Raw genomic sequence first — 15,447 nt, 5'->3', positions numbered from 1 at the left:
TCTCCACTTCCCCCTGCTCCTGAGGGGCAGTCGGGGAAGCAGCCACCACTCACACGTGCTGCTGGCACCAGGCCCAATTACTCCATGCCGTCAACAGGTGCAAGCAGGGCCGGTGCCCTCAGCACCTGGGAGTGGCAGCAGCAGGAGTGGCAGCAGTGGGAAGGGCTGCAGACAGGGCACCAGGGACCACAGTGGGAAGGGCTAGGAAGGAGCATGGAGGATGGGCTGAGCCCCAACCCTGTGCCCACTGCAGCCTCACAGCCCACAGTTCCTTTCAAGGTGCACAAATTTGTGCACTGGGTCCCTAGTATATTAATAAAACATTATAAACAAGACTATGAAAAAAGTAAAACCCTGAGAGGAGTCTGCACTTGGAAGCATTTTAAGTTTTAATTTAAAGATATTAAAATAGAAAATAAAAGGCATCGTGAATATGGTAATATAATTAAAAACCATGAAAATCTAATTGTGTCAAAAGATTAACGCATGTACCTTTATATAATTTAGGCAGAAATTAAACATTTAAGATAAAATTCTATTGAATGACCGAAACCGGTTTGGCTCAGTGGTAGAGCGTCGGTCTGCGGACTGAAAGGTCCCGGGTTCGATTCTCATGGCTGTACCAGAGAAGAGAGGCCTCTGAGGAAGGGCATGTACGTTGGCTGCAGGCACATCCCCAGTGGGGGGTGTTGCAGGAGTCGGCTGGTCGATGTTTCTCTCTCATTGATGTTTCTGGCTCTCTATCTCTCTCCCTTCCTCTCTGTAAAAAATCAATAAAATATATATTTTTAAAAATTCTATTGAATGGATATACTAGTAATTTCAGATAAATCCATCTTCTTATATATCCTTTGTCTTATAAATCACCTGCCTTGTACTATTTACCCATCTATTTTGTTCCCATTGGTCTATTTATTTTGTCTTGTATTAATTTGCATGACTTTTTTACAGTAAGAGAATTGAAACTTGATGATGTGTAAGTTAAGGAACATATTATTTAGCTTTAAACTTCTTTAACAGTGTAATTTTTAGAGAACTATTTTCAGTATTTGTAATGCGTTAAGATTGACTTTGGCTTGTGGAGGTATTTGGAGAAACCTGACATACAGAAAACAGTATTGAGGCTACCAAATCAGCTTGCTTTTTCTTGGCAAGCACAGCCCCAATTTAGTTTGTAATTTCACTTAGCAGGGAAACAAGTAACCTGTCTACTAGGAGAAAACATTTTGGGCATCACTTAGGTACACATTCCGAAAACAAAGCAAAACAAGCCCGAGTTCAAGCCGAGAGTCGTCTGGGGCCGTCTGCTGAGCCAGCCCTCTGAGCACAGGAAGCGTGTTGGCCGTTCCCAGGGCTGTGGTGCCGTTGGATGAGAGGCACGTGATTCCAGGTGGAGAGGTGACATGTTGGCGTGCTACCTGGGATCAGATCTGACTCTGACGCTGATGGGCCAACATGTGAGCATCATGCCATTTGCATTCCCGTAGCTTTGCTGGGTCAGTAGGAATTATTCAAGTTACAGGTACTCTTTTTATTTTTTTGTGTGTGTACTTAAACTAGAGGCCTGGTGCATGAAATTTGTGCACAGGAGTGGGGGGTCCCTCAGCCGGGCCTGCACCCTCTCCAATCAGGGACCCCTCAGGGGATGTCCAACTGCCTGTTTAGGTGCAATCCATGATCAAGCCTAAACGGGCAGTTGGACATCCCATTCACAATCTGGGACTACTGGCTCCTAACCACTCGTCTGCCTGCCTTCCTGATCACCCCACAACTGTCCCCCTGCCGGCCTGGCTGCCCTCTGCTGGCCTGGCTGCCCCTCAACTGTCCCTCTGCCAGCCTGATTGCCCTCTAATTGTCTGGAAGGAAGTCGGAAGATTTCGGTCAACAGGTCTAATTAGCATATTATCTTTTATTAGTATAGATCTTATTTTATTTTTTTCCACCTGCATCTACTATAACTTCATCCTGACATTTGTAATACTTTTTCTTCCTCTTCTTCTCATCTTCCTCTTTCCTTTCTTCCTCAAGTCCAGCTGAACAACTTGCTGCTTCAGCCAGAAGTAGAGTTTGTGACAGGCTCTGGGGCTGGAGATGGATAAAGCCGGGAGAAGCGACAGGGCATCTTCCTCCCTGCTCACTGTGGAGCCCACGGCGCTGGCTGCCTCTGACCTCGGGACCTTCCTCAGAGGCCTCTCTTCTCTGGGACAGCCATACGTTTGGGAAGAAAAATAAACTGGCAGCTGGGATTAAACCGAGTATTTGGCCTGTTTGCACGGTCCTGGGAGGTGGACATACGAAGAACAGGTGTTTGGTCTCGGCCCCAAGTTCCTGGCACAGAGACCCGACCTCGAGTGGAAATTTCTGAGTGGCAGGGGTGCCAGGTGCACCTTTTGTCCCAAGGTTTGGCCTCTGACCCTAGTTCCTGGCACAAAACTTGTAAATCCTTGGGATTTCTGGGTGGACCTGGTCACCAAGAGGACCTGTCCCTGGGGAGGGAAGAGGCTGGAGATGGGCTGGCACCTAATCAGCCTGCATGATGGAGTCTCTGAGCAGAAGAGATTCCTGCTGGGCAGGAGGGTCTGGCGGGCTGTGTCCGGCAGGGCAGGGGCTCACTCGGGAGCCTCCTCATCACTCCCGGGATCCTCTCCCCTCTCCTCTGTGATGAGCCGGAGGTGAGGAAAGCGTTTCCCTGTGCTCTGTGAGCCGCTGGCCCAATTGCTGACCTGAGAAGGGGCTGTGGTCCCTGTTTGGGTCAGGTTGGGCAGGAGCGTGGCAGCCGCCCACCACTGGCCACTGGCTCTGACGCTGTGGGCTCAGCGCCCCCCTCCACCACAGTGAGAGGAGCTCCAGGCCAACCTGCCACTGGGTGCCCAAGACAGAGAACTGCGGGGTTGGGCAAAACCCCACATTTGCCATCAGAACTGCTCCTTCCTGCAGAGAAGGAAAAGCAGGTGTTTCCTTTCGGGGCCTTAGTCTAATTGGCACCACCAAACTGTCCTTTCTGTGGACATCTGCCTAGAGTTCAATGTAAAGAAAACTCTTCTATGAAACCGGTTTCATCAGGCCGATGAGCGCACCCTTCCTGCTGCAGCCACAGAGCCACTTCCCATGAGTTCACATCCGTCTCAGTCCCACAGACCCCTGCTCCACCTGACCATGGCCAACTCTGCCCCGAGGGAGGGACAGGGCACGGCCTTCTCCTCAAACCTCCTCCTGGCTCCTGAGCTTCCCAACGCCTGTTCACTCTCCAAAATCTTCCTCCGGGCTGAATCGTACCTGACAGTGCAGTTCAGGGAATGCTATTTATCTGTGGAAATGCTAGACCCATTCTATCTAATAAAGAGGCAATATGCAAATTGACCGTCACTCCAACACACACACACAAGATGGCCACCCCCATGTGGTCAAAGATGGCCACCCCCATTTGGACACAAGATGGCCAGCAGGGAGGGCAGTTGTGGGTGATCAGGCCTGCAGGGGAGGACAGTTAGGGGTGACCAGGCCTGCAGAGGAGGACAGTTAGGGTTGACTGGGCCTGCAGGGGAGGGCAGTTGGGAGCAACCAGTCCTGCAAGGGAGGGCAGACAGAGGTGACCAGGCCTGCAGAGAAGGACAGTTAGGGGTGACCAGGCCTGCAGAGGAGGGCAGTTAGGGGTGACCAGGCCTGCAGAGGAGGGCAGTTGGAGGCAATTGGGCCTGGAGGGGAGCAGTTGGTAGGACACTGTCTTATTTTTTGGGATCAGGCTGGCAGGGGAATGGTTAGAGGGTGATCAGGTGGCAGGCAGAAGTGGTTAGGGAAAATCAGGTAGGCAGGTAGGTGAACAGTTGGGAGTCAACAATCCTGAATTGTGAGAGGGATGTCTGACTGCCCATATAGGCCCGATTCCATTCGGGCCTAAACAGACAGTCAGGCATCCCTCGAGGGGTGCTAGATTGGAGAGGGTGCAGGCTGAGCTGCGGGACACACACACAAACACACACTCTCTCCGTGCACAAATTCTGTGCACCAGGCCTCTAGTTGGTGCATATGCTGGCATATAGTGTATGTATGGCTAATCAATTACCATTTATTCCTATGAAGCCATTAGCAGATATGTCTCAGTTATAAAGCGTGGCCACGCAGAGAGTTTTAATTCTGAGGCTGCAAATTGTTTTAACTAGAATTTTCAATACGTTTACAGCAAAGACTCCATTTTTATGCATGTAAATTATAAATATGTTTATGGTTTGTGATAACTATTATTAATAATAATATTAATCCAATTGCCTTGAATTTGTATAATTTTTTCTTCTAATATGAAAAATTAATTGACCTGAAACTTTCCAATTGTGTGCATACAATTTAAAAAGAAGTGTTTTCTGTGATACCGACTGGGAGCACTTAGCAAACGGTGAAATAGCTGGAGGGACATAGCTGCGTGCCTGATCGGGGGAAGCTAATACAAATGCAATTTTGTAACACCTGCTACTTTACTCTCAGTCATGCTTCTAAAGTCCCATCTCCCCCATCACTGAAACAGGGGAAGCGGGCACAGCGTAAAGTGCCCCCCGGCTGTCTGTGCCCTGTGTGCTGAGCTGCCACGTGCAAGGTGCCAGTGGCAGCTGTGCCTGCAGTGAGGAAGGAGGGAATGCGGCGGAGTGCCCCACCCAGCTCAGACCCGGGGGACAATGGCGAGGATGTGGCTTATACAGAAGAGGTACCCGCAGGACTTCACAGAGTACTCACACCAGGAATGGAGAGCAGGGGGATAAAGGGGGTTTCTCCGGTGTGGGCTAGATTGGGGAACTCCAGGGATCATGCGGCCCCATGGCTAGTGCCTGAGGAGCCATTCCCCTTCCAAGGCTGGGGGGCTGGAGGCAGGTCCACGCCCAGAGAGGGTGGCTGCGGGCAGGCGGAGGGCGCCTCCAGCTGGGGAGGAACTGCTGCGACCTTACACCCCTCCCCTCCAGCTCCTGCAGGGGCCCCGCCTGGCAAGGACCTGCCATGAGAGCCAGCCTCGGGGCAGCGGGCACTGAGCGGGAGAAGGTGGGGGCCATCAGAGGGCCTATGTACAGCCCCTCACTCCTTGGCACCTGGGATCCCAGGGCCTAAGCGTGTGACAGCTAAGTCTCCACGTGTCTACCTTTAGGCTGTGGTGGTGTCTGCTCCTAAACCCTCACCGCTGGACACGAGCCGCCCGGCCCCCGGGGTGTCGAACGGAACTTCTGCTCAGGAGGCACTACCTCACGGGCAGGCCCTGCGCCATCCAGTCCACCCTCCCAGCAGGTGCCGAGCCTCTGGCACAGACGGGACACGGGCTTCACTTGTTAGTGAAAGAGCTCGGAGCTCGCATGTTTGCCGAGGCCTTGCTGCCTGGTCCGGCCCGGCCGGCTGACCGGTGTGGCGTCTGCTCACAGGCTCCTGGGCACCTCGTGCTGGGCAGCATCCCTCCGGAGCCCCAGTCCACCCCGTTGTCACTGACATGTGCATGTGGCCTCACCGTGTACCCTGGCATGTCTGCCCCACTCCCCTCCCCAACCCCGAGTCCTCGCCGGCCCAGCTCTGAGCCCAGGTCTCAGTGTGTGTCCTGAGCCTGTGTTGGGTGCGCAGGCAGGTGGAGTTGGCTGGGGCTGATGACACAGGTACGGGCTGCGCTCCTTCTGTAAAGGAGAAGGGTCTTTCCCGCGCCGGAGCTGGACGGCCAAGTTCAAGATGCTGACCGGCAGGGGTGCCTCCAGGCTTCAGGCCACCAGCGTCTCAGTTTGGCCTCATCCTCCCGGTGGAGACGAGAGAGAGGCGAGCCCTCCTGGCCCTCCTGGGGCACAGAGCTCACCTCATCAGCACACAGTCCCAGCCACCTCCTCACACCGTCACACATGGGCACGGTTTCAACACAGGGGTGTTGAGGGGACACGATATTCAGTCCCTGAAAACTCTCCATCAGTCCTTGGACGGATGTTCCTGTCCTCAGCTGGGCCTGCTCCGGTCCCTCCTCCCAGCCCTGCCTCCGTCCGCCCGGCGCCACGCCAGCCGCACACCCGGTGAGACGGAGGCATCGGTGGGCCACGTGTTCCGTTCCGGTCTGTTCTACGGATGCACCCTCATTCCCGGCCGCGGTCCCAGGGTAAGGCCCAGCCTACTCGGCAAGGGCTGCAGAGGCACGCTCCCTGGCGCTGTCACACCGAGGGAGTACTGAGGGAAGGCAGTCGTGGGGTGTGAGTAGCATTCGCTGCACCACACACACCACGGAGAACTGTCACAACACAGCACGTGCTGCCTTAATTGTCACAGATAGCGACAATTATAGACCGCCTCCCTCACAACACCAGAACAAGCCGTTTTCTGCCCCTCATTCAGCAACTCCTGTGCAAGGAAGAGGCAGAGAAATCTCCTTTGGTTAGACGTCTCTGCTTAGGGCTGAGGGAAAAACCCAGGTCTACGCAGCGCAGGTGGGAGCTCCAGGAGTGAGCTCGATGGCTGAGCCCACCCCGCAGCTGGGAACACCTGGGCAGGTGGGCTGTCCGGGGAAGCAAAGCCTCTGGAGATCGCGGGCTCAGAGTGACATAATCACTGGAAGCCTGTAACCTGGCCGCAGGGTGGGAGGCGGGATCGCAGAAGGAGATGCAGGGAGGAGGATGAGGGACGGTTTCCCTGGAGACAGTGAGGTGGCTGCAGCAGGGCCAGCCCCCAGGAGAGGTGTCCAGACTCCAGACAGGAGCCTGGTTCCAGCGGCCACACTCCCCACCGCCGAGTCCTCCTCACAAACCTATGGCCACGCGTCTGTGTCACGCCAACTCCACAAGCCTTTCACCTGATCGCGCCGGAAGTTGTCTTTACTTTCCAAGCAAGAAGAAGAAACAACTAAAAGTGGAAAACCGGGGCCCGAGCCCTATGGGCGCGCCTCCTGCCTTGTCCTCGTTCGACATGTGTCAATGACTGACCAGAACGAGATGGGACCACAGAGATGGTGCCTGAAAAATGATCACATCAACGTATTTAGCGCGGGGAGAACCTTGGAATCCCCCGAGAAGGGGGTTGATGTTTTTGTTCGCTTTCTCTGCTTCAGTCCCGCTCTGCATGTACAGAGAGGACAAGTGCCTGTAGCACATCCGATGAGCCCAGACTTCAAATGTGCAGACTTGTCCTCAGCGAGGCCTCAGTTCTCTGCTGACCGACCTGGATTACAGCAGCAAACCCAGCATGAGCACCGTCTCCACAGCCACATCTTCACAAGGCAGCCTAGAGGCGTGCTTGTAAAGGCTGTTTGCGTTCCCCTTAGCTGAGGTCTTAATCCTGCATCCACGGTGGGTGCTGGCAGCGAATGAGGAAACCTCCTCTGGCAGACTTAGCATTCAGAGTCTGTCCCCACACTCACCGCGGAGCCGTGGCTCCGGTCCAGCCTCGCAGAGGAGCTGTGAGCAGGCGCCGGCCGGAGAGGGCGTTTGTCAAATGGTAGGAACAGCTCCTTCCTGATGGAATTTCAGATTTTGTGTTGAGCTTAGCAGTTTAAATATTGACTGGAGCAATGAATGTCAGCAATTTTACACACACACACACACACACACACACACACGGAGAGAATGTCTGCGTTCTAAGGACACACATATTAATAAGCACACATTGGAATTATGTTGATATTTTCTAAATAACTGCACTGGTTTTGCTTAACCTGTTTGAAAAGAGAAACAATTAAGAATTTTAGATGAACGCTTTTGTGACCTAGAAACGTGGTCCTTAATGAAACAAATGGCTTCCATTCTAAAACCCTCCTTCAGAGCGAAGGAGGAATTACTGGGGGCCGGCCCTGCATCTGTCACCATGCTTCCCACCTGTGAGCACAGAGGGTGAGCGGGGGACAGTCCATCCCAGTGCGGGAGACCGGATACATCTGTGTTTGGCATTTTCGTGAAGACGTTCTGGTCCAGGTGACCCTGACGTATGTGGGCTGTGTCACCTGGCGTGGAGCTCCCCAGCATGGGGAGCTCGAGCCTCTTGGGGACCCCGGTCCTCACTGTGGCCTCCTGCACATTAGGGCACAGAGGCCCTGGCCATCTTGAAAATGCGCTCTGGGTGACTAACGGGGAGACACTGTTGGTCACCAGCACTGGAGTCTGAAGTAAACATTCTGCTCAGCTAGCACACTTGTTAGCGTGGTGCCTTGAGAGGGGATATGGGGCGAGCGTGTTGTAAATGGGCCCTGCGCCAAGGGTGGATCAGGGGGGAGCAGTCAGATGGGGCTCCACAGTGAACAAGTCCTCCAACATTAGCTTCCTCCCAGGGCCACCTCTCCGGTCACACCCAACACCCCAGATTTGCACTAATATTTTTTCCTCCACAATAGCATGAATAAAATACTTAGGCTCATTTGGGGAAGACTATATACTCTGAACAATTCTAGACACTGCTGGGAAAGAATGGGTGTAAGTAGGAAGGTGAACATAGAAATAACCCAAACCGTAAGAAAGGTGACACAGAAAACGGTGTGGATCCAGAAGAGGCCTGGGCAGTGTGGTGGACAGACCCGCAGGGTGCCCTGCCTCTGCCCGGGGTGCTCACTTGCTGGTGCGGCCCCTTCTCCTCGAGGTGGAGGACCCGGGGTTTCTTGTAACCACAGGACGCGGCCAGGGCAATGGGCGTGTGTGATGGACCACAGGACCTCCTGCCATCCATCCTCCGCAGATGGCTCCCTCTGGCTTTGAAGACCCCAGCTGCCAGGTGTGAGCTGTTCGATGGAGACAGGAAGGAGGCATCCACAGCAGAAATGGAGCGCCACAGTCCAACAACCACCAGGAACCGAGTGTGGCCAGTGAGCAGTGAGCTTGGAAGTGGTTTCCGCCCCTGGGAAGCCTCAGACGTGGCATGGCCTCGGCAGATGCCCACAGGACAGGCTGGAGGCCCTGACCGGAACAGCCAGGACGCCGTGTCTGGACACCTGACCCATGGACACAGAATAAACGTGTGTTGGTGAAGCTGCTCAGTGTGGCGATGCTGTCAGACAGCAACAGAAAACAGTAGAAGGGGGAATGTACCCCTGAAAAGTACTAAAAGAACAAAGCAAAAAATAACACAGAAGAAATACATCCCCAAATATTAATCCCCCAATAATTACTGCTGGGTCCCAATGTATCTGTTCTGTCGCAGCGGTGTTCTTATAAACAGAATCTAAATTAACTCTGAATTCTCTTTTGGTAGAAAAGACACTTAAAATGACCTAGGAGGGCCCCGCTGGTGTGGCTCCGTTGGATGGACGTCGCCCCAGGCACCAGGAGGTCCCAGGTTCCACTCCCGCTCAGGGCACAGGCCCATGTTGTGGGCTCGATCCTCAGTAGGGAACTGCAGGAGGCAGCCGATCAATGTTTCTGCCTCTCTCCTTCTCCCTCTCCCTTCCTCTCTCTGAAGTCAATAAAAACATGGTTGTTTTTTTTTTTTAAATGATAGAGGAGGGATGAAATAAAGAAAATACCAAGCAAATGCTGCGGAAGAGAAGGCAGGTGCCAGGTGCAATGTAGATGTGAGACAGAGGAGCCGGGTAACGGCGCCAGGAAGGCGATGCAGCAGCTCTCCGGGATGTGTGAGAGTCCTAGGCCCTCGGGTACCTAAGAATAGCTTTGAACGACAGGAAACAAGCACAGCTAGGAAAACTTCCATTTCCGGCAAATTGGGCATTTTGGGAAAACTTGACTCCTGGCATTCTAAACTGAAAGGATGAATAAATCGTTCAACTGTTCTTTCAAAACACATTTGTCTTAATCGGAGACAACGTGGGAGGAAACTGGGAGTTTGCGGAGCCCAGGGAAAAGGAACAAGTCCTGGTCCCAGGCCCCCGGCAGGGGCCATGGCAACCTGGGTTCTCCACGGCACGTGCAGACAATAAAAAACCTCTGCTAATCCTCCTCACCGCCTCTGGTTAGAGCCTCCGTTCACAGCAAACGTGTGGCCCGGAAAACACCCAGGCAAGCATGAGCTCCCGCAGCCCATGTGGATACGGCCCCGTGCTTTGGTTGTAGAAAACACAAATTCTTCTCAGTAGGAATCGCTCCAATGTCCCATCAAAGGTTCCTACAGATAGAGTTGGGGGGGGCGGGGGGGGAACTACAGTGAGAAACCTGCTCTCCCCAAGGGGGAGGGAGCACGCTTTGCTCAGTTTACACATTCATACGTCCGTCTCGTCCGACAGCACTGCAGAGACACCCGGTCTGCTGGGCCAGCACCGGGCCTCCTGTGGCCCCGCCAAGTGGACACAAAGAGTCAACCGTCACGGCCTGGGGAGTTGAATTTGTAATAATAATAAATAAAAAAAAAACCACACACTGCCAACAACTCAGGCCCAGACAGCTTCCCTGGGGAATCAAACGCTTAAAAGATCATTAAAACCCATTCTCCACAAACGCTTCCAATAGTGGGGGCTGAGGATGGGGGCGTGGGGGGACCTCCCAAGTCATTCTGAGCCCGTCACACCCTGAAGCCAAGTAAGACGACAGGTTATGTGATGTCATTGACACAAAATGTCCAGACGAGGCAGACAGACAGAGAGCAGACTGGGCTGCCAGGGTGCAGGCCGGGGGATGGGGGTGACAGCTGTAAGTAGTTTCTTTTGGAGGTGATGCTCAAAATTTGATGTCCTAAAATGGGCTGGGATGGTGGTCGCACAGATCTTTAAACGTAAAAAAAAACACAAAAAAAAAACACTACTGAATTGTACACTTTTAACAAACATAAGGAAATGAGGCATCTTAACTTAAAATCTAAAGAAACTACCCAACTCTACACATTGGACCCCTGGACAGGGAAGAGCGTGGAGTTATTGAGTGAAATGTGCATGCCAGGGAGCAAGACGCTGTCAACACAGACAAGCTGAATCAGGGGGGTATCCGAGGCCTGGCCAGTGTGCCAGTTGGCTGAGAAGTGCCCCATCACTGAGAGTCCCTGGTTCCATTCCCAGTCAAGGCACGTGCTTGATTCCCAGTTGGGCTCGATTCCCAGTCGGGGGCATACAGGAGGCAGCGGATAGATGTTCTCTCTCCCTCGTTCTTCCTCCTTCTCTAAAAGATCAATAGAAACATATCTAAGAGACTAAGACTAAAATAAAATAAGAAGAATATCCACAGAGAACGTATAGGAATGAAAATACAAAAACCAAGAACAGAATCTTAGAAGCCGACTGTGACAACACGTAAAAAGCACAGCCTGCAGAGTCAGGAGGACCGTGTCCATGTGGACAGTTCTGATTCCATAATGTGGCGTCCCTGGCACCAGCCCCTGCCCCCCATTTCCCTCCATCCCCCCGTTGCCCAGCAATGGGAAAGACAGTGCAGCACAGCTCATGGCCCCGGAGCGCTCCTCCTTGAGGGGTGAGCTGCCCCCCGAAAGGGGAGGACTCCACGGGGAGCCGTGTTCACACAGGTGACTAAGGCACATCTCTTCCTCACTCACTCCTGTGAAGGAATAGCCAATGGCTTAACGGTGTAAAAGTAATGGTGAAGTTACTAAAAGACTACAAGAAAAATAAGATAAAATTTTAGACAGTTTTGGAGTAGGAAGGCAGTTCTTCACCATGAATGGGCAGGCAGACACCACCAGAAAATGATTAAACACAAAATACAAAAACAAAAAATGCTGTATCTCAAAGAGAGAAAACTAGAAAGAAAATGATAAGAACAGTAACTACAAGAATATTGCATTATTAAAACTGAAATATACTGATCAAATATATTAGTCAAGAATGGTAAAATAGAAGTAAGAAATACAACAAAACAATATAAAATGAAAATAAAAGCAATAAATGCAAATTAAACAATACTGAAATATTTATCAAAGCAACATTAAATGACTGGGGTACAGGCAGGTTTAGCTGCCTGTCTATATGCTGCTTCCTGGACTAGAAACTTGTAACCTCTGCGGAGGGCAAATTTGCAGAATTGATCAAAAGTCAAATATGTGCACTTGACATTCACTTCTAGGAAAACACAGTTAGGCCATAAGCTCTTACTTTAATCCAGTTCCATTCTAGGCAACTCCCCCTCCTCAAAGCGTCCCTTTGACATCAAGGAGTCACCAGTAAGAAGACCGTGACATACTAAACACTCCAGTCACGTGCCGTTAAAAGCACACGGTGGCAGTTACTTTGCTGTGAACGTTTCTTCAGCAAGATAAGCACATGGCACAGAGAGATCAGCCGCCTGCCCACTCCCTCCCTGAAGTGTGTGAATTCACACAGCCCTCCGCAGTGCTCCCAGCCTCGTTGCAATCTGCTCAGCCCATTCTCAAATCTCTCTTACTCAGGCAAATGCTAAGAACATTACTCTTTTTTTTTCAGCTGACTCTGGTTGCTTTAAGATTTATGCATTTGTGTGCAATACATAAGCGTACTGTGAAAAGACTTTAAAATGTGGGCAAGACCAATTTGGTTTGAGTCCTACTTGCAAACCCACTGGATTCAGACCATGATATTGTTTAACAAGACACAAATCTTCCCGGGGATACAGGGCTACCCTTTAATTTGTATTTGGAAAATTGAATCCAATGCCTCATTCAGCACAAGGAAAGTGAGTTTGCACAGCCTGAGCTCAGCACATAGGATGGGTGGAATGGGGTGAAAACGCAAAGTGGGCAGTCAGTGAGACAAGACGGTAGGAAGGAGGTCCCTCAATTACTCAGGTTGTTTGTCACATGTGAACTGAGACCTTCACTGTGAAGCTTCCTGGAGGTTAGTCATGGAATGAAATGATAAAAAGTGCTGTTCTGACTTTCAAACTAAGACTGTGTCTGGACTGTGTCTGTTGAGAAATCAGCTGACAATCGTATGAGTGCTCCTTTATAGGTAACTACCTGCTTTTCTCTTGCTGTTTTTAATATTCTCTCTTTGTCTTTTGCTCTTGGGATTTTAATTATGATGTGTCTTGGTGTGGTCCTCTTTGGATTCCTTTTGTTTGGGGTTCTGTGTGCTTCCTGGACTTGTAAGTCTAATTCTTTCTTCAGGTGGGGGAAGTTTTCTGTCACTATTTCTTCCAGTATGTTTTCGATATCTTGCTCTCTATCATCTTCTCAAACCCCCATAATTCTGATGTTGGTTCATTTGAAGTTGTCCCAGGGGTTTCTTACATTGTCTTCAACTTTCTGGATTCTCTTGTCTTCTTGCTTCTGCAGAGGAGTGTCTTCTGGCTCTTTATGTTCTAAATATTTGACTTGATTCTTGCGATCTTCCATTCTGTTTTTATGACTCTGTATAATATTTTTTATTTCAGACAATGTATTCTTTGCAGGCCAGATGGGAATGGCAAAAAATATTCAAGGTGATGAATAGCAAGAACCTACAGCCAAAAATACTCTACCCAGCAAAGCTATCACTCAGAATCAAAGGCCAGATAAAGAGCTTCACTAATAAAATAAAATTAAAAAAAAGCTAAAGGAGTTCATCACCGCCAAACCAGAATTATATGAATTGCTGAAGGGGGTTCTTTAGGAAGAGGAAGAAAATTAAGATAAAAATTATGAACAACAAATATGTAACTATCAACAAGTAAATCTAAAAACCAAGGGAATTAAAAAAAAATCTGATGAACAATATTAACTGGTGAATATAATAGAATCAGAGGTATGGAAGGGGAGTGAACTGACGATTCTCGGGGAAAGAGGAGTGGGGGATGTGGGAAGAGACTGAACATAAACTGTGCACCTATGGATGAGGACAATGGGGGTTGGGGAAAGGGCAGAGGGTGGGGTGGGAACCTGGTGGAGGAGAGCAATGGAGGGGAGGAAAATGAGGAACATTTGTAATAATATGAACAATAAAGATTTATTAAAAAAAAAAAAAAAAAAAAAAAAGACTGCGTCTTTGTGAATAAGCACTGCAATAGCAGTCTTTAAAACCAGGAAAACATCCCTCCAAAGAGTTTCTGCACCATGGTTAGGTAATCTCCATCACTCCATAGGATTTATTAAGGCTAGCTGAAACCGGTTTGGCTCAGTGGATAGAGCATCGGCCTTCGGACTTCCTTCCTCTCTGTAAAAAATCAATAAAATATATTAAAAAAAAAAAAAAAAGACCAAGGCTAGTAGCATTGGTGATCTGATGAGAGTGTGGCTGGTGTTTTATTTCATTGCTAGAGGCCCAGTGCACGAAATTTGTGCGAGGGCCTTGGCCCCCTCTGCCATCTCTGCCTTGGCCCCTTCCCGCTGCAGCTTTGTCAAGAAGGAAAGGACATCAGAAGGACGTCTAGTCTAATTAGCATATTACCCTTTTATTATTATAGATATTCAAGGGCACTTCCTTCCTCTGAGGCTTCCAGCATAGCGCCCTGAGAGCTGCTGGATGGAACTCCGCTCTTTCCTGACCTCGCTGGTTATTTCTCTTATGGGAGGAAGTGTTGTAATTTGACATCCCATCATTGCTGGGCACCACTCACCTAAAGGATCAGGGCCCTGTGAAGTGCACAGCCCTCTGACTGCTCTGCCACTGGTTTCTCCGGGTTGGCTCAAAGGAGCAAGGCTCTGTTGACCTTGACCTTGGCCATCCTGTTCCATGAAGTAGGGACTCAGGGGCAGGGTCTGCTATCACTCAAGGCAAGCAGACCACCCGCTCAGGCCCTTCTGATGAACACTCACTGCATTATAGACAGAAATACGTGCTGGCCCTTCTCAAGGTCAGCTCCCTCAGCTCCAGGTCAGCTCCCTCAGCTCCAGGTCAGCTCCCTCAGCTCCAGGTCAGCTCCCTCAGCTCCAGGTCACTCCTTTGCATTGCATCTCAAAGGCAGTGCAGCTCTGATTATTCTTTTCCAAGTTACTTTCTTACACAAAGCAACAGGCTACAACTTTCATTTCAAGGATAAGTACTATCTATTATGTGGGAGACACTGGCAGAAGCATCAGGAGCAGAACATTTTTAAAAAGAAATGTATCCTGCCCTCGGGAACTGTCCTATCCAATACCAAAATTAATGCAAATACTGCAGCTGAATTCCAGAGTAAAATGCATGAGCTACTTTAAGAAAAGCGGAAGGTTTTTCACCAGAGGGTTAAACACATTTTAATTGAATTCTCTAATTTCTATGGTTTCACATTATAGACCTAACATTATATGCAGATTCTTCCTGGACTGGGGGTTGCTGGGGAGGGTGTCCTGTTCTTTGATAGTTTTATGCGATGAGTAATTGAGGGCAGTAATTGAAGTCACCACAATCCCAGAAATTCTCAGAAAGTTCGGTGAAGCAAGCTGGAGTGGGGTCTGGTTCTAAGTTTCAGAGGAGATTCCATTAAAACAGGCATCTGTTTCTTTTATTAAACACTAAAAAGGAAGCCTTGCAACAAAATGAATAGACCTTGGGAACATTATGCTAAGTGAATAAGTCAGTCAGCCAGAAAAAGCTAAGAACTATATGATTTCACTCATATATGGGATATACTAGCAAAGCTGAAACTCATGAACACAAACAGCAGTGTGGTGGCTGCCAGAGGGAAGGAGGAGGGGAGA

The sequence above is a fragment of the Pipistrellus hanaki genome (assembly GCF_964339955.1).
Source record: "Pipistrellus hanaki genome assembly, chromosome: 10".
Lineage (NCBI taxonomy): Eukaryota > Metazoa > Chordata > Mammalia > Chiroptera > Vespertilionidae > Pipistrellus > Pipistrellus hanaki.
This window is presented reverse-complemented; position numbering follows the sequence as displayed.